The sequence below is a fragment of the Hyperolius riggenbachi genome, chromosome 7, assembly GCF_040937935.1.
Source record: "Hyperolius riggenbachi isolate aHypRig1 chromosome 7, aHypRig1.pri, whole genome shotgun sequence".
Taxonomy (NCBI): domain Eukaryota; kingdom Metazoa; phylum Chordata; class Amphibia; order Anura; family Hyperoliidae; genus Hyperolius; species Hyperolius riggenbachi.
The window spans coordinates 118,245,122-118,265,605 of record NC_090652.1 but is presented as its reverse complement, the minus strand read 5'-3'; the positions used below and the strand labels follow the sequence as shown (position 1 = coordinate 118,265,605).

Sequence of the window (20,484 nt, the reverse complement as noted above, 5' to 3'; positions counted from 1 at the left end):
GAACGCGGAGACAGCCGCCCCACTGCCAGACCACGCGGCGGCATCTCCGCAATCCATTACAAATGTACAGTCACACAGGTGCAGTTAACAGGTATTCACAGAGTGGTATATCACACTGCGTGCACTCACGTAGGTAGGTGGGTGCACTGAACACAACAGGTAGGTATATGCAGTGATGGGTATTACAAATGTGCACCTGTCACACACACGTGCAGTGAACAGATACAGTGACTGGTGGTATTAAATATCACACTGTGTGCGCTCACGTGGATAGGTGGGTGCACTGAAGTGGTCCAAGTAAAATACACGACTGGGTCTCGACCTGGATTTTAGGCCTAATTGGCCAATTTTATTGTATGTACCACAGTGCAAAATAGCACAACGTTTCGACCAGAGGGTCTTTATCAAGTGTTGAAGCACTTGATAAAGACCCTCTGGTCGAAACGTTGTGCTATTTTGCACTGTGGTACATACAATAAAATTGGCCAATTAGGCCTAAAATCCAGGTCGAGACCCAGTCGTGTATTTTACTTGGACTGCTGTGGATACGGGTGTGACTGGTCGACTCCCTGGTCTGAAGTATTCATCTGGGTTGAAGTAATAAGGTAATCTATTTTGCTTGGGTGCACTGAAGTGAACAACAGGTAGGTATATGCTGCAGTGATGGGTATTACAATGTGCACCTGTCACACACAGACAGGTACCAGACAGGCACAGTGACACTGCGAGCACTCACGTAGGTAGGTGGGTGCACTGAAGTCAACAACAGGTAGGTATATGCAGTGATGGGTATTACAATGTGCACATGTCACACACAGACCGGTACCGGACAGGCACATTGACAATGCGTGCACTCACGTAGGTATGTGGGTGCACTGTGAACAACAGGTAGTTATATGCAGTCATGGGTATTACAATGTGCACCTGTCACACACACGTGCAGTGAACAGATACAGTGACTGGTGGTATTAAATATCACACTGCGTGCGCTCACGTAGGTAGGTGGGTGCACTGAAGTGAACAACAGGTAGGTATATGCAGTGATGGGTATTACAAATCTGCACCTGGCACAGTAGTAATTATACCACCAAGGGGCCAAAGGCCAGCTGCGACTGACTGACAGGGCTGTATATGATGCAAGTGGGCCACACAGAAAAAAAAAATAGATCACAAGTACAAGATTAGCTCTCAAAAGAGCTGCTGAAGGGTGCTTTTTTCAGCAATAAGGATCAGCAAGGAGCAAGCTAACAAGCCTACATGAGCCTAACTAAGCTTTCCCTATAAGAGTCTGCAGCAGCTCTCCCTTCTCTAATTGCTGCAGGCACACGAGTGAGTGAAAAGCCTGATGCTGCCTGCCTTTTATAAGGGGGGGGGGGGCTCCAGGAGGGAGTGTTGCCTGATTGGCTACAATGTGCCTGCTGACTGTGATGTAGAGGGTTAAAGTTGACCCCAATGATGCACTATGGGGCCGAATCAAACTGAAAGTTCACCGGCGAACCATTCGGGCCATCTCTCTATTAATCAACTATGCAGGTTAAACTTTTTACATGGTTGGGGTTGCCTCTGCTGACAATCTTGTGTGTGTACAGCGGTCCTGAATCCTGTTTGATGCATCGGTGAGCAATCAGCCTGGCGGATAGTCTTTCTAGCAATAGATCTGTACAGCACTGAGGCTTGAACTGTTGCTTGGGTGATCGAGTCCTGATCCCTACAGGTGATATTCCTGGTATTGGTTGGCCGGTAAAAGTGGGCACATCTCTCCATTTCCCCTGTAAAGCCCCATGTCCCACTGCGGGGTGGCAAAGAACTTTCCTCTGTATTTGTGTGCCCCTGAAGATACATACACACCATGTGACTTTATGTTGCCTGTCGGGGACTGGGATCCTATCCCTTAGTTAGGGCTGGCTTGTACAGACATGTGTCAGTTATGTAGCTGATGATGCGTTCTGTTGCTATGCAGGGGGCAGAGGGATGATGGAATGGCACGTGCGTGACGCCACATGGCAGGTGGGGGAGCAGCGCAGACAATGAGATTGGCCATCGCGGGGTGATTTGATGCAACGTTCACAGGTTGGGGTCGGGGGTCAGCAGCCGCTGTACACATAGGCAGTCTTTTTGAGCCGCCTTAGTCAGGCGTGTGCATGGGCTTTAAAAGGATGGGTGAGGGGAGGTAATAAAATGATGGAGCTTATGTTGCTGTCTGTTCACCACCTGAACATGGGAAAATCAAATATCTACCCCTCCTTAGTTAGGTAAGTAGGTAAAGGGGGTCATCTCTGATTTCTTACTAAGTTATGTGGTGTGGTGTAAAGATTAGATGTGGTTAGGTTCACATGTTAAGATGAAGTGCTAGGGACTAGGCTAAGGCAAAGCCTAGATTTAGGGATTAGGTTAGCATATGTTAATAGTTTGTTTAGATTTAAATTTAGAGGTTAAAGGTTTGTTTTTGTGGTTAGGTTGAGGATATGTTTGTTGTTTAGGGTTATATTGATTTAAGTGTTAGGGATAAGGCTGAGGTTAAACTTTATGTTTAGGGTTTGCTCTTAGGTTTAGGGTTATGGGTCAGGTGTAGTAGGTTAAATATAAATAACTTACTTGATATTAGTGTTACAGCTCTGATACATGAGATATTTTTGGGGTGTGTTGCTGAGATATCACATGTACTATGGTTGTTAGCGCACACATATCCATCGGTGATGAAAGCAAACACACTAATTTGTACTACTGGTGCCAAATATTCATGTAATGGAATCTGTGATGTAAAACCAGCCATGACCACAACAGCCAAGCCAATATTAAGATGCTGAAAGTTAAACAGTGTCAGCTGGACTGAGGCAGGTGGACTTGGAGTTGTGGAGAAAAAGCAACAGATCATTGTTCAAGTATTTCTCATATTACATTATTCACCAGCAGGCAATGGAGAAGCTAGGTTTGAAGATGTTTTCTTATCCACTATAATAAAACCCTAATGTCTCTGCATCCCGTGTCCCTGTGTGTGTCCCACATGCGCTCTGCGCATGTGCAGGGACGCAGAGACATTGAGGGAGAGTGAGAGCGATGATTGGGCGGACGGGCTGGTGAGTGTGCGCGGGTGGGGGGGCGCGTATTGCACGCGGGCGGGTGCGGCATGTGCGCGCGCTGCAGAAATGTGCGTGTGTGGTGGGCGCATGCGCAATGACACACCTAGCCCGTTTTTAAATGGGCTAAGGTCACTGGTTATAGTATAATAACATTTACTGTGTTGCTCAAACCCACAAATTCAAGATATCACCAAGACTTAGCTAATCAGAAACTTCATGTAGGACGATAACCGTACAGGGCCCCTGGCAGAGCAGTGAATATGCAACCGCCCGACCCCCCCCCCCCCCCCCCACTTGCCTTTTAAGTTTATTGGTTGAAAGGGTGCTCAAGCATGTTGGAAAATCTCAGACCAGTGGGTGATGGGTGAGTGCGGACCAGTGGGTAATGAGTGCAGTACATTTTATTGCCACAGAGGCCGTCTTATCAGAGACAGCTGTGTGAGCCCAGATACCAAAATTAAGCCAATGTGTTACCCAAATATAAGACTTAAGTAGCTGTGTGCCCCAAGGTACCAGAATAAGGGCTGGTTCACAATGGCACGGCTGGAAAGCTGATCCATGTATAAACTGATTTGTGGAACGGATCCGTTTAAGGAACCCTCCATTCCATTTGTGCACAGTCAATGTGATCAGTGGCGTATCTAGGCAAAATTGCGCCCATGGCAAACACTGAAATTGCGCCCCCCCCCCCCCATCATTTAGCGTGGGTATGGGGAGAAGAAAGGACGTACTGCGCATACACAGCGCAATATGTCTGGGTCCTTGCAGGTTATTATGCGAGTCACTTGGGTCAGCCAAAAGAACATCAATTACTGCATGAGAACAGCGAGTGACAGAGGGGAACGGAAAGTGGTATTAACTTATCTAACCTCACACTACCCACAACATATGCCTGCCTATTTAACCTTCTGCAAATGGTATCTAAAAAACTATCTTCCTTTAAGGGAACTTTACTAGTTGGACAGTAGTGGGTGAATGATTGATTAATCACTTAATATATGTAATGTTACCTTATATAACTTATTTTCACTGTGCAGCCAGATCGCTCTCTGTAGTGATGGGCTGGGCTGGGCTGGGCTGGGCTGGCCACCTAGCTGCTCTTCACACACACACACACACACACACACACACACACACACAGACAGTCAGTGGTGTGCACTATGTGCACTCGCTGTCTGCGTCACCTGACCGCCTGCTGCACTGCAGTGCTACATACACGCACTGTCTGTCTCTCCTCCTCCTCTCCCAGCCACCCCATCAGCCCCAGCGGTATGGCAGCCAATCAGGAGGGGGATCGCACTCGCAGGGGATGACAGACAGATGCAGCAAGTCATTGGCACTAGCCTGGCCGCTGTTGCTATGGCGACCATCACGCTGGGAAGAAGAGCAGCAGGCAGCCAGCAGGGACAGAGGATCTGGTCTGGAGGCTTGAGCAGCTTTGCAGCCACAGCGCATGGAGGAGGAGGATTGCGACTGGCACTGTCTGGACTCTGGCAGCCGCAGCAAGTAGACTCCATGTGGTGCCCAGGTGCCGACATTACTATGGCAACCAGATGCTGGGGGCGGGCCGGCAGCGCAGCGGGGAGGATCAGACCGGCGGAAGTAAAGGAAAGCCCACACTGAAACAGTCCCGCTCGCTCGCCTCTCTCCTTCTGTGGGCGCCGGGCGGGCGGCACAATATACAAAACAGCGCTGGCGGTGAGCCAGCCCAGCTATTTGGGAGGGCGCATGACCACATCCATCATGCCAGCAGCACTCGGCGCAAGAAACATACTTAAAGGGGTGATGTAATGATTAATGGGGATGCGCCCCCCCCCAGGTGAGGGGGAGGGGCGCCCATGGCAGGTGTCCTATGTGCACCCCTGTAGATACGCCCCTGAATGTGATGCATCCATCAATACGGAAAAATCTCTGCAGATCCAAACTTGTGTTCCATGTGGCAGAACAGACCGAACAGATCAGTTTGAATGAACCAATGCGAGGTAGTCATTTCTAGAAAGAGGACACTCATATAGTAAAGTAATTTGCAGATGAAAGTTTCAAGATATAATGAAAACTATTTCTAATAATCAGAATAAAGTGCTTGGTTTCAGTCTGTCCAGAGAGAAATTCATATTGTCTTATCTATTGGTTTCTAGTGTTGTTACTACGCTCTATATATACAGCACATGCAGTAATAGGACAAAACTTCACTGTTAAGTCATGGAAATGCTGGTAAATATTGACCAGTCCTGCACATGTTGCAACATGTATGTGGCATTTGATCAAACATCAATTTCTTTATCAGAAAAAGTTTTCTGCACATTGGTTAGTGTGTACATAGCCATCGGGAGCCCCCATAAGCCTTACACAAATGTTTCATGCCTGTTGCCCAGAATGATGACTTATAGTGACAATCTGTTGTCTTAGGTATTCTCCTTTGTAAATGACCCAACTCAGCATCATAGTACCTCTGGGTGGACGCTGCCCTATGTTGTGCTTTTAGTAAACTGAGATGGGGGCCTGATCAGAGAAGCTGGCAGTTAGGCCCATTGACACTCACTAGGCCCCAGGCATCTGCCTCGGTTGCCTTGTGTATGAACCTGCTGATCTTCTTGACCGTTTGTCTGGCAAATCTGCCATGTCCACAATGTCAAAATTTACTTGCACACCAGCCCTGCTAGAGAGTTGGAAACTAGTAGTGAGATAACATTCTCCCTACATGATGACAATCTCTACTGCAGCAGGGATTGAAATAAATTCAGCCAATCAAAACCTTTAGGTACTAATTAACCAACTGCCAGCAGTTTCCTTTCTGACAGGTCCGATCTGATTTCTGATAGTTTCTCTGATTTATTTTCTAATCACTTCAATACAAATTTGATCAGAAAAACTATTGCAAATCAGATTGGACCTGTCATAAATAATCGATTTTACCCATCTATCTGATGGGAAATGCGCATGTTAGGAGAAATATTCACTTTGTGAACCTCACAACTTTGACATCAGTACAAAAACCAAGAATTAAGGATCCCATACATTACTCAATTTTCCATTGACAGATTAAGCAAAGTATTTTATTTTCGAAAACAGTGTGGTTGATTGAGAGTAAATCGACTAGTGGCCCACACACTGCAATCGAGATCCTGGCAATTCTTCCTCACTAATCTATCTGAACGATGTTGTGCTGCCGTGCTCTGAAAACAAAAACTGATTCTGTGTCGATAAAATTGACTTGAACATTAGTCAATTCCTTCAGGATCGACCAATATTTTCTATCCTGCGCGATCAATTAAATTTGTCGATTCGGGCAGATATCCGCTAATTTTCTTCAATCAAGCAGAATAAACATAATTGATTCTGCGCCGATCTGATAAAATGATCCAGGGGAACAGTCAATTAAACAAGAAAATTGAGCAATGTATGGGAACCTTTAAGGTGGCCATACATCAGCCAACTTGGCAGCTGATTGACCATCCAATTCAATAATTATCAAATTGGATAAAATCGATGCTGCCAAGAGCATGCCCGATTGACGATGTGACCAATTGTGGGCCAAAATTGGTTGCATGTATCAACCAGACATGCTGCAAGATGTATGGCCGACTTGCTCAAACGGGTGCATGGCGGTAACGGCATGCGATATAGGGATGAACGACAAACACAACAGAACCCCCAGAGCTGACTCCCCTAATGTAAAATATTCCCCCTGTGCCTGGTGCAGTATACTTTACCTGTCCTACCGCTGGCTCTGTCTTAATACATGTACTTCATGTGGTTGCCTAAGTCAGCCCTGTTTCTAGGGGCGTGCCAGGTGTTCGACTACCCTGAGAGCTGTGAGGGAGAAGGCCCCCGTGATTGAGAGGGCAGCTGCGGCCTCATGGGGAGGGTGGCCCCAACTTCTCACTCCCTCTGCCCGGGGCCGCCCTCCGTGCTTCCCCCTCCGCTACAGAGTAAGCGCAGGGAAGCCTCGTATTGAACAACTCACCTCCGTCCGGCTCCAATCGCCGTTAACTCGCCAGTGCTCTCCTCTGCATTGCCACGTATACACTCTCCTGCTAATCAGCATCCATGGGGGGTGGGGGGGTGGGGGGGGGGGGGGGGGGTTGTTGGCACAATTTTAACATCCTCTCCCTGGGGGCAATTTAGCCTAGAAACTGCCCTAGCTGGCATAACGTGGGCGGGTGAGTGATGTCACACACGCGCCAATATATACAACGGCAACCAGATGTGTATGCGGACGGAGCTCAGCGCCAGCGTCGGACACGGACAGGTAAAGTATACTGCACTGGACACTGGGGGAAGGGTGAGGGGGGGGGGGGGGGCATTTTCATTAGGGGGAACAGCGGATGCAGCATCACAAGGCCGATTTCTGAGATATTTCATGCTGCAATCGAACGGGAATCGGCCTGTGGTGTATGGGAAGGCAATGAATCTCTCTCAGATCAGATTCGATCAGATAGAGATCTGTCTCTTGGTCGATCTGCCCATACTTCGTCTCACCTATGGGCACCTCTAGTTTTCAGTGCTGAGATTAGACAATCTGATAAACATACACAAATCATTTGCACGAATGGGCCAGGTGAACCCACCTATGCACACAATGCCATCCTGGAGGCCACTGAATGACAAAAGACTTGCGTGATATTTATAAGGCTGGAACAAGCTGTAAAAGGTGGTGTGAAACATGTTGGCAAGCAAAGGGTATTTATACCAAGTGCTTCTTCAAGGAAATCCCTCAGCAGATGTCAGGTCAGCTGTGATGAAATGCCAAAAGTAGAAAAAAAACTCTTGTTACTGAGAAGAGGACAACCCTAGACTGTGCTTGTGCGGCAAATCAGATATCCTATGTAAGCTTAAAAGTGAATTAGCCACAAATGACTCATCTAGCACCCCTTAACTCTTTATAGTGCTGAATGTGCTGGTTTTATGAAAAGATCACACATGCCTTCACTATAAATGTACATGGCACTCAGAAAGTCCCAGTCCTGCATTTAGAATCCAACCATTTGCAAATGTGTCTTAAAAGAGAACTCTAGACAGAAGACATAATTCATCAAGAAAGATGCAGAAATAGGTCTAGTGTAATGATCTGCGCTGCTGTCTGCACAGGCAGACAGCTGTTTGACCATTTTTTAGGTCTGAGTGCTGAAGGGCTCTGGAAAAGAGACCTGTCTTCACTCTGTAATGCTGCATACACACTTGAGATAAAAGTCTCTGGAAAAGGCAAGATCACAGACCAATTTTACCCCCTTCCATGTAGTATGAGAGCCATACTCTACACAGTCTATTCTATGGAGCTGCACTCCCCATCAGATAAAATCTTTGCAAGATGCTGCACACAAAGATGCCCGTACACATTCAAAAGATCATTATCTGCAAAAGATCTCTTCCTGCAATAGATCCATTCCTGCAAAATGCATTCATAGTCTATGAGATCTGCAGATCATCATACACACCTTGTTTAACAGGCAATCATCTGCAGATCAGATCCACCAGGATGGATTTTCAGATCTGCAGATGATTGCCAGATATGCAGATGAAGTCTATTAAACAAGGTGTGTATGAGGATCTGCAGATCTCATAGACTATGAATGCATTTTGCAGGAATGGATCTATTGCAGGAAGAGATCTTTTGCAGATAATGATCTTTTGAATGTGTACGGGCATCTTTGTGTGCAGCATCTTGCAAAGATTTTATCTGATGGGGAGTGCAGCTCCATAGAATAGACTGTGTGGAGTATGGCTCTCATACTACATGGAATGGGGTAAAATTGGTCTGTGATCTTGCCTTTTCCAGAAACTTTTATCTCAAATGTGTATGCAGCATAAGTTTCACAGTTGCTCTGCTGGTGAGGAATTTGCATCCACTTGTCATGCAAATTGCTTAGCTGCTTCCTTTAATGGCTTGCAGTATAAATACCATTTCTTCACAAAATTTCCTGCTGGTCATGATGGTTTGTTCCTGCTAACTTACCTGGAGTCTCAGCCTTTGCTATTGTTTGCTAAGATTATTTTAGAGTAATTCCTTGGGACTGCACTAGCATTCCTTCTAGCGTAGTTAGGTTGTATTATCTGTATCGCCTTGTATTGTCTATCTGTTGCGATTGTCTTGTCGCCAGCGGCGGTCGACAGGAAATCGTTCTGTCTGTTAGGATCGCATTCGCCCTAGCGGTAGTGGTGGTGATTCCTTCTGTACTCTGTCTTAGGGGTGCAAGCCAGAGCAGCGGTTCCTACTGGTTGCTCCATCTGTCTGTCTGTCTGGATCGCATTCGCCCTAGCGGTAGTGGCGGTGGTTCCTTCTGTACTCTGTCTTAGGGGTGCAAGCCAGAGCAGCGGTTGCTACTGGTTGCTCCATCTGTCTGTCTGTCTGGATCGCATTCGCCCTAGCGGTAGTGGCGGTGGTTCCTTCTGTACTCTGTCTTAGGGGTGCAAGCCAGAGCAGCGGTTGCTACTGGTTGCTCCATCTGTCTGTCTGTCTGGATCGCATCTGCCCTGGCGGTAGTGGCGGTGGTTCCTTCTGTACTCAGTCTGGGAGTGTAGGCCAGAGCCGCGGTTGCTACTGGTTACTCCTTCTATCTGTCTTGTCTGGAACGAATGCTTGCTGTAGGCTCGGTGAGGTAACCGTTTAGCAAGCGTTCGTGTTCTCTATTCGTCTTCGTGGTTCATTGGTTAGTTAGGGTTGGCGTGTTTTGTCTCTGTTGCGCTTTTGGTGCGGAGACCGCGCCATTAGCGTGCTTTGTCGCTGTTGCGCTTTTCGTGCGGCGTCCGCACTTAGCTAGTGCGTTTGTTATTTTCCTTGGTGTTCTGATCGTTGTTGTTTGCTGTGTCTTTCTTGTTACACTTGTGCTCTGTCTTACTCGGTCTTGTGTCACTGTTGGCAATCGCCACTCTTGCGATTGCGTTCCCACTTGGTTTCCGCAGTTGTGTGTTCACCGTCGCCAGGTGGCGACTAGATTGGTGGACATACATAAATTCTATCTCTGTGCTTATTCAGTCTTGTGTTGCTGTTAGCAATCGCCATCTCTTGCGATTGCTTTCTCACTTGGTCTTCACTGTTGTTTGTTCACCATCGCCAGGTGGTGACTAGATTGGTGGACATACATACATTCTGTCTCTGTGCTCGCTCTCTTTCACTAGGGCCTATCTTGCCCTGTATTGCTTCCCCTCGTACAATTCCTATCTAGCATCTGTGGCAGTACAGAGGGGTTGCTCCTCTGCTCCATCTGCCGGCAGGAATTCCCCTCTACAGGTGCATTGCACCGCAGCTGGGTTCTGTTATTCAGACCTTTGTGGAGGATTTCCACAGTGTTGGCACGCATCTTGTGCGCTGACCACGGAAATAATTCCACAATCGTTACATCTAGCTATCTGTTCAACTACGTTTTCCTAGCATGTAATCCCAGGCATGATATGGCTGTTACGCAGCATTGCTGATGTTAGGCTGGACCTGGCACACCTCAGTCATCAGTCATAGCTCTCACCACACCATTTTGGAGGGATAATCCCTCCTCGGGAACTAAACCTCCCTCTGTTTCCTAGTCACACATGGAGGGAAATTAGAGAGGCTAAACTCTCTAAATACATACAGAGTGCATTTTTTCCTTCTGTCCTTATTGTCAGATCTGACGAGATTAGCTGCATGCTTGTTTCTGGTGTAACTCAGACACTCCTGCAGTCAAACAGATCAGCAGGGCAGCCAGGCAACTGGTATTGTTTAACAGGAAAGAAAAATGGCAGCCTCCATCTTCTTCTCACTTCAGTTGTCCTTTAAAGGATACACGAGGTGACATGTGACATGATGAGATAAACATGTGTATGTACAGTGCTTAGCACACAAATAACTATGCTGTGTTCCTTTTTTTCTTTCTCTGCCTGAAAGAGTTAATGTAACGATTGTGGAAATCTCTCCGTGATCAGCGCACAGGACGTGCGCTGACACTGCGGAAATCCTCCACAAGCGTATAATTTGAGGGAACCCAGCAAAAGGTGCAATGCACCTGTAGAGGGAAATTCCTGTCGGCAGGTGGAGCTGTGGAGTGCAGAGGAACAGCTCCTCTGCCCTGCCACAGACGCCAGACAGGAATTGCACGAAGGGAAGAAACGCAGGGCAAGATAGCCCTGAAAGAGAGAGATCAAAGCGACAGAGGGTATGTGTGCCCACCAATCTAGTCGCCACCTGCGACGATGAACACACAACCATGAAGATAAGGTAAGAAGGCAATCGCCAGAGATGGCGATTGCTGACAGCGACACAAGACCGAATAAGCACAGATGAGGAATGTATGTATGTCCACCAATCTAGCCGCCAACCTGCGACGGCGGACACACAACAGAGGAAACCAAGTGAGAACGCAATCACAAGAGAAGCGATTGCAAAAGAGAATGAGCACAGGGATAGAATGTATGTATGTGCCCCAATCTAGTCGCCAACACGCGACGGTGCACACACAACAGCAGAAACGAAGTAGGAACGCAATCGCAAGAGAGGTGATTGCCAGAGGTGACACAAGGCTTAAGCAAGACAGGGCATGAGAGTATCAAAGGCACAGCAATCATACAATGAGAAGATAAGGAAAATAACAAACGCTAACTAAACGCGAACACCGCACTCATTCGCAACAGCAAACGCGTTTACTGCGCGGTCTCCGCATGTTAAGCACAACAGAGACAAGCACGCCTAACTAACCACCGACAGACAAACATGAAACAGAGGATGCGAGCGCTTGCTTACCGGTTACCACACCGAGCCTCCAGCAAGTGTTCGTATCAGACCAGACAGATACACGAAAACAGGAATAAGTGAGAGATACAATCCACTGCTCTTTCCGCCAGAGCGAGTGCGATCCAAGTAAGGCAGCAGAGCTAGCAGGATCCCCTGCTCTTTCCGCCAGAGCAAGTGCGATCCAAGTATAGAAACAGAGCGAGCTGGATCCACGGCTCTTTCCGCCACAGCAAGTGCGATCCAAGTATAGCAAGAGAGCTTAGCAGGATTCACTGCTCTTTCCGCAAGAGCGAGTGTGATCCAAGTATAGAAACAGAGCGAGCTGGATCCACGGCTCTTTCCGCCAGAGCAAGTGCGATCCAAGTACAGCAACAGGCAATACAAATAATACAATCCTGACTGCTCTAGCAAGGATGCCTAGCGCAGTCCCAGGAATTACTCTAAGCTAATCTTCAAACAATAAGCATGGCTGACACTCCAGGAGTGTTTCACAGGACAAACCCTTATGACCAGCGAAGCCTACTGGTCAGCAGCAGCTCTTTATAGTGCCAGTTCTTAAAGGAGCCAGCTGAGCAATTTGCATGTATGCAAATCCCTCAGCAAAGCAACTCTGAAAGTTGCAAGATGAAGCCAGGTCTCTTTTCCAGAGACCTGCATCTCTCAGACATAAGGAATGGTCAAACAGCTGAGCGGATCATTACAGTACCCCCCCCCCCCCCTCTAGGGATGTATTCCAGACGTCCCTCAAAACTGGTATTTCCACAAAATTCTAACTGAAGACTCATAAAGGTCGGGACAGCCCGACAAGGCCCAATTCCAGAGTCAGTCCACCTGAAACCGACCTCATCGGAAGCAGAAGCCACCGAAACATGCCCATCAGCACTACAAGTCTCAGCGTAACACCCATCAAAACTGTAAATGCCAGAGAAGAAGCCATCGACCCCCTCCAGACAATACCCACCACCCTCCAGGGAGCGTCCGAAAACACCAAACCTGCCACAATACCTGTTCGAAGTGTCTCTTTCAAAACAAAAGCCACTTTTGATCCTATCCAGGGTATCAAGCAAAATTTCTCCCGGGATCTCCCAGAACCCTTTGAAGCTCCGCAGAGATCCCAAGAGGCCCCGAACGCTCACCAGGCTCACATGGGGAACTATCAAGAACCCCTATGGAACCTATGATTATTCCGGATTCAGAACTAGCAGGACACCCATCAAGATCAGGACTATCAGGGACCACTTCTGGGCATGCAAGCAGGCAGGCCATATCAGAACATGTCTCCACCGAGGAAGCATCTGAGCATGCTGGTAACCGAGGCACACTTGGGCTTTCTGGGTCACAGAGCACAATGGGGTACACCAGTACAGGAGAAACCTCAGGACATGTCGGGGAACTGCCAACCTCAGAGTCCGACACGACAAGACCAAAACCAGGACCGGGCAGAAAACCATCACGAGTAGAGGTCACAGGTACTGGTCTTTCGAAAGAAGACTCAGACTTAAATTCAGAAATTTCTGTGACTGTAATATCATCATTGACTACACATGAGTGAAGCTCCACAAGAGCTGCAAAGGTAGTCAGCACAACAGCAATGCCCACTGAAGTGGGCCAAACCTCAGACGGATCTGGGGGGCAGGAGGCATCTCCTAGAAGTTCTGCAACCTTTAGGAAGGACTTGGAAACTTCCAAAACATTTAACAAGACCTCAGAAGTGTCAATTTCCAAGCTTTCTAAGAAGGATTCTGAACTATCCAGGTTACAGAGCAAATGTCCCAGGGATGGTTCTGCAATCCGCTGAGACTGAATTTTCTCTTCATGAACCGGATGTACAGGAATATTTACTGGGACACACACTGACTCCTTAACTTCAATCTCACTGCACCCAGAATTCTGTGTAGCAGTCAAACTAGCTTGCAACTCCAAAACTGCAGAAAAACAGGTGAGTATAGTAGCAATACCTAGACGAGCCTCTAGGGACACTGCAGGGGATTCTAAGCAAGGCCACATTGACTCATCCAGAGTACAGGGTGCAGAATCAGAACTTTCCTCAGAACAAGAAAGGGACTCACAAATGTCAGCGAGAGTGGAAATTATGTTTTTATTCATGGTACAGGGTAGGCTCAGAGAAAGCTTCTCTGGACAAGGCAAAAAAAGCTTCAGCATCAGATTCGCAAAACCGAAGCGCTGTCTCACTCTTAGATTCGGCTAACAATGTCGAATCCGAGGAGTCAGAACGCAAAACTTGCGAATCCAAAATCGCTTTAGGTTGTGAAACTGACGCTTCCATAGCGCAAACCTCCGCGATCTGCGGAGCAAACTGTAAGGCGTTCAAGACAGAAACACTGGAGCAACTGTCACTAGGCAACGGGCCCTTACAGGTGTGAACAGGGTGGTTCAAAGACTCATTAACAGAAGAAATAGTGACAACAACAGGAGAAATTTTATTAGACATATTAATTTTACTTTTGACGTTGCATAGTCTAGAAATTTTCCCCATAGCAGGGTCACAGATGGAAGATCTTAAAGATCTGTTTCTAAATGACAAGGGATCCCACACATCCTTGAGCAAACTGGCACATTCATGCTGATCACAATCTGCAGGAACATCTGAGAAACAGGCTTCAGATCGCATAGATTCAAACTGCACACAGTCAGGAGAGAATCTTTCAGGACTCGCGCAGGAATCAACCACAGTGGCACACCCATTCATCTCAGATCGCACAAAGTCAAGACTCACATGCTTTACCCCAGAAAGGCAGGAACAATCATCCGAGAAGGATGTCTCTTTATTGGAATCAATTGTCTGGTGTGTGTGCAACTCATCCAAAATTGTCTGCCACACACACATCACGGGATCCACAAAACACCTGTCACACTCATCAGAATCTATCAAAGTGTAAACGGAATTTATACAAGCGTCTAGCGTCTCTGCGCTTTCTGCGATATAGAAATCACAAAACGCTTTCCAATCCATCTCGAATTCCTCAGCCAAAGCTCCAATAACCCAGGGAGCAAATGGGGGCTCAAACAACCCGGTATCTAAGTAGCTCTCATACGGGTTGGGGTCAGGAACATGTATAGACTTTCTTACTCCTTTAATATAGAAAATAATTCTGCCTATTAAAGGATCCACAAAAGCTTTAGTTTTTACCTTTTCAGCAACTTTGCATGTCTGCTGTTTAAAGGCAAGAGAGGTTTCAAAACAGTTGTCTGCTTAAAACCTGGAGCAGAAACATTGAACTGATTGTCATACTGAATGGTTTTGCACATTTCAGACTTGACAGAAATAACCTCCTTATGTGTAGTTGCTAGGGGCAACAAATTTCTTGGCTGAAAAGCCGAATCAGCAGCTTGGCCTGCAAGCACCAACTCATTAACATATGGTAATGATAGAGAGGTGTTGCATAAACTAATCTGATCAGCATCTTGCACTGCAGGAAAAAACTCATAGAAATAACTTGGCATGCAAGTTCCAAGTTTACGAGAAAACACATGAGCCAGAAACCTGCGAGGGTTATGTCTCAGATTCTTGTGTCTGGCATACTCATCAGCCCACACAAACAGATCCCTTTGGAAAAGATTGTAAGCAATCTGACCACTCCAAATGGAAATATTGGTGGCCTGAAATTCAGGATTTGCCAAGAATCTGGAACATTCTGATATGAACTCATCTCTGGTTTCAGAGTCCAGTATCTTAAACCTCTTAAAGACACAGGACCCATATTCGACCAAATCGTACAAATCGGAAATTCCCTCTACACTGGGAATTTCGGTCTGGCTGGTCATACTGTAACAATTGTGGAATTCTCTCCGTGATCAGCGCACAGGACGTGCGCTGACACTGCGGAAATCCTCCACAAGCGTATAATTTGAGGGAACCCAGCAAAAGGTGCAATGCACCTGTAGAGGGAAATTCCTGTCGGCAGGTGGAGCTGTGGAGTGCAGAGGAACAGCTCCTCTGCCCTGCCACAGACGCCAGACAGGAATTGCACAAAGGGAAGAAACACAGGGCAAGATAGCCCTGAAAGAGAGAGATCAAAGCGACAGAGGGTATGTGTGTCCACCAATCTAGTCGCCACCCTGCGACGATGAACACACAACCATGAAGATAAGGTGAGAAGGCAATCGCCAGAGATGGCGATTGCTAACAGCCACACAAGACCGAATAAGCACAGATGAGGAATGTATGTATGTCCACCAATCTAGCCGCCAACTTGCGACGGCGGACACATAACAGAGGAAACCAAGTGAGAACGCAATCGCAAGAGAAGCGATTGTGAAAGAGAATGACCACAGGGATAGAATGTATGTATGTGCCCCAATCTAGTCGCCAACACGCGACGGTGCACACACAACAGCAGAAAAGAAGTAGGAACGCAATCATGAAACAGAGGACGCGAGTGCTTGCTTAACGGTTACCACACCGAGCCTCCAGCAAGCGTTCGTATCAGACCAGACAGATACACGAAAACAGGAATAAGTGGGAAATACGATCCACTGCTCTTTCCGCCAGAGCGAGTGCAATCCAAGTAAGGCAACAGAGCCAGCAGGATCCCCTGCTCTTTCCGCCAGAGCAAGTGCGATCCAAGTATAGCAACAGAGCTTAGCAGGATCCACTGCTCTTTCCGCCAGAGTGAGTGTGATCCAAGTATAGAAACAGAGCGAGCTGGATCCACGGCTCTTTCCGCCAGAGCAAGTGCGATCCAAGTATAGCAAGAGAGCTTAGCAGGATCCACTGCTCTTTCCGCCAGAGTGAGTGTGATCCAAGTATAGAAACAGAGCGAGCTGGATCCACGGCTCTTTCCGCCAGAGCAAGTGCGATCCAAGTACAGCAAGAGAGACAGAACAGGCAATACAAATAATACAATCCTGACTGCTCTAGCAAGGATGCCTAGCGCAGTCTCAGGAATTACTTTAAGCTAATCTTCAAACAATAAGCATGGCTGACACTCCAGGAGTGTTTTACAGGACAAACCCTTATGACCAGCGAAGCCTACTGGTCAGCAGCATCTCTTTATAGTGCCAGCCCTCAAAGGAGCCAGCTGAGCAATTTGCATGTATGCAAATCCCTCAGCAAAGCAACTCTGAAAGTTGCAAGATGAAGACAGGTCTCTTTTCCAGAGACCTGCATCTCTCGGACATAAGGAATGGTCAAACAGCTGGCTGCTTGTGCAGCCAGCTGAGCGGATCATTACAGTTAAACATCAGGTATGTAAGTGGCAGATTCTGTCTGAGTCAGGACTGGGTCAGACTACAATGTGACAATCACTGATAAGAAATTACAACTATAAAACTCTTTCCTAGCAGAAAATGGCTTCTGAGAGCAGGAAAGAGATAAAAAGGCTCAATAGTTCATAGATTTTGGCTCTGGCGTACTTCAATGAATGTGTCATTGAGCAAAAACAATAACAGCAAAAACTTCCTGGGTTGTGGCTTGGCTTCCTATAGGAGGAAGCGAACAGAGGTGGAGAGCGGCGGGGAGGAGCGCGTTATTGAGGGGGAGGTGCTATGAGGCTGATTGACAAACCTCACATAAATAAAGCAGACTAGCGACAAGCAGATTGCCGCTAGTCAGGCGATCTTTTAAGGGGGTGCAGCGCGGCATTGGGGGGGTGGGGGGGAGGCTGATGGCATCGGCGATACAGTGACTTTCTGCACATGACATGCCTCTCGCTCCTATTAGGATTTCAGTATGCCACCTCGGGTTCTCTCTTTAAATGTCTTATATTTTCCTGCTCATTTGTGGATTTAAGAATAGAAATTAAGAACCCTAAATTATATAGCAGCTTGTTAGAAACCTAGAAAAGGACCAGTATTAACACATAGCTTTAACAGGGGTACAAAGAATGTAGGTATTCAAGCAAATATAAAAAATTCAAATAAAGCTCTGTCTTTTATAAATTGTCACAAAAAGGGCCTGAACCAATACACTTTTTCTTTTAGGTCTTCTCCTAGGAGATCATTTTTATCTTCAGTTTAAAATAACTTTTCAGTTCTTTGCAATTAAATAAGTACAAAAATGTAGATGAAAAAGTACTGTCAGAATTATTCAGTATTCAAGTATTCTCTTGATTGCTGGTAGTTTACTGTATGTTGATAAGATGTAAAATATCAACTAGGTTAAAACTTTGGAGAAAAGGTGAATTGGATCAGGCCCAAAGGCCCAAATGCAATTACATTTCTCTCCTGAGTTATTTCCCAGGAGATTATTTTCATATTCTCTTTAAAATAACTTTTAAGCATTTTACAATAGAAAAATGTACATAAACGTTTTATGACAATGACCCATATGCAATTACATTTTTCACCTGAGTTTTCTCCTAGGTAATATTTTTACAACTTAAATAACACTACTTTTAACCACTTAACATCTCAGTCGTTTTCAGCTTATGCATCCGAGCAATGTTCACCTCCCATTCATTAGCCTATAACTTTATCACTACTTATCACAATGAACTGATCTATATCTTGTTTTTTCCGCCACCAATTAGGCTTTCTTTGGGGGGTACATTTTGCTAGGAGCCACTTTACTGTAAATGCATTTTAACAGGAAGAATAAGAAAAAAAATGAAAAAAATCATTATTTGTCAGTTTTCGGCCATTATAGTTTTAAAATAATACATGCCTCCATAATTAAAACCCACGTATTGTTATTGCCCATTTGTCACGGTTATTTCACCATTTAAATTATGTCCCTATCACAATGTATCGCGACAATATTTTATTTGGAAATAAAAGAGCATTTTTTCCGTTTTGCATACATCACTATTTACAAGCTTATAAAAAAAAAATAGAGAGAAATATTTCATCTTTACATAGATATTTAAAAAGTTTAGACCCTTAGGTAAATATTTATGTGTTTTTGTTTTTTTTATAGTAATGTTTTTTTTGTTTTTTTTTATTAAACATTTTATGTGGGCATTTTTGGGAGGGTGGGTTTTAAAGGTGTTTTATTTGGGGAAATATTGGTGTATTGTAATGTTTTTGGGCATTTACATGTAGTTTTACATTTTGGCCACAAGATGGCAATCTCGATTTTTTTTACATGACGTCACTCTAAGCGTACAATGTACGCTTAGAGGGACACAGCTTCAGAAAGAGCGAAGCTTCCGAGAGAAGCTGTCGCTTTTTCAGCGGGGGAGAGGAATCAATGATCGGGCTCCCCAGCCCGATACATTGATTCCGTGGCTACCGACTCCGCGGCGGGAGCGCGCCTGTCCTCCTTGACGTTTTTATACGTCAAGGAGGACAAAGTGGTTAAGCCACCTCAATCAAAAAAATACTCAGAATAATTTTGATGGTACTTTCTCACCTACTCTTTGGTGCTTTTTCAATTGCAGAGGCCCATATGCAGTTCACTTTTTCTCCTTAGCTTTCTCCAAGTTGATATTTGCACACCTTGGGCCATATGCAATTCACTTTTTCACTTGAGAGTTTTCTCGTAGGAGATCATTTTTTATCTTTGATTTAAAATACATTTTTAGCACTTTGCGATGCAAAAAGTACCAAAAATAAGGTGACAATGTACAGCCAGAATTAGTTTGAGTATTTGTTGCTTGCTGAAGGTGTAAAAGGCATTTTATTTACAAGTTGTGAAAATATCATCTGGGAGAAAACTCAAGTGAAAAAGTGAATTGCATATGGGCCCTTGTCAATAAAATGCCTTTTATACCCCAGCAAGAAAATAATTTTGACAGTACTTTTTCTACTACTTTTGCTACTTTCTCAATTGCAAAATGCTGAAAAGTTATTTTAAAGAGATGATAAAAAATATCACCTAGGAGAAAACTTGGAGAAAAAGTGAATTGCATATGGACCCAGGGCTCATAAGCAATTAATTTTTTCTCCTGAGTTTTCTCCTAGGTTATATTTTCTCCTAGGTTATAAACCTTATCATAAAATGCCTTTTAAACCAACAGCATGCAAGAAAATACTCAAAATAATTTTGATACTACCCTTTCAACAATTTTTTCAATTGTAAAATGCTTAAAAGAGAGCAAGAGAATAATACGATTATCTCCCAAGCGATAATTCAGGAGAAAAAGTTAATTGCATATGGGCCAAGGTGTGAAAATATCACCTATGAGAAAAGTCAGGGGAAAAATGTAATTGCATATGGACCAAATTGTCTTAAATAAATGAATACACACGCACACACATATATATATATAATCCAGTAATGATATCAAATAATAAAAAAAGGCTTTGAAAATCAAAAGTGATACATTGATATATGACTTTAAAACAGATTTTATTTCTTGCAGAACAAAGAATTCTTCACACCCATGTTTCAGTGTCCAGTGCACCTTCCAACTGAAAAGTTTTCCAACACCACCACCTACAGGTAATAGGTAAATGCACAGCCATTCTTAGTGGATTTGAAGGAGCACGATCATAAAATTTAAAACACACCTGAACACGAACTCTAAATTACTTCTTTTTTTTATCTTACTGCCACTTACAGTAGGTAGTAAAATCTGACAAATCTGGCAGGTTTTGAAATAGTCCATCTCCTCATGGAAAAAGTCTCAGTATTTTCTTTTTTCTTTACAAAAACTCTCCTTGGACAGGATATAAGGTATACAAATATACTGTCCCTCACTAATTATTGCACACTATTTTGATAGAAGGACTCAGAAACTGCCATTCACTAAGTTTGTAAATAAAGGAAACTCCCAAAAATCTCCCTGTAAAGATATA

General features: G+C 45.2%; 1 protein-coding gene across 2 annotated transcripts in view; it reads left to right on the top strand.

Moving 5' to 3' along the window:
- The first annotated feature begins 4,522 nt into the window (after positions 1 to 4,522).
- LOC137525643 (parvalbumin beta-like) overlaps positions 4,523 to 20,484 on the top strand; it is a 99,239-nt gene continuing 83,277 nt past the window's right edge. Inside the window, exons 1-2 of one of the 2 annotated variants that reach the window (XM_068246797.1) lie at positions 4,523 to 5,062; positions 20,049 to 20,128. The gene's annotated coding sequence lies outside the window, so the exon portion shown is untranslated. Of the gene's footprint in view, positions 5,063 to 20,048; positions 20,136 to 20,484 lie in introns of both variants that reach the window. The other variant, XM_068246796.1, reaches the window with a different exon arrangement.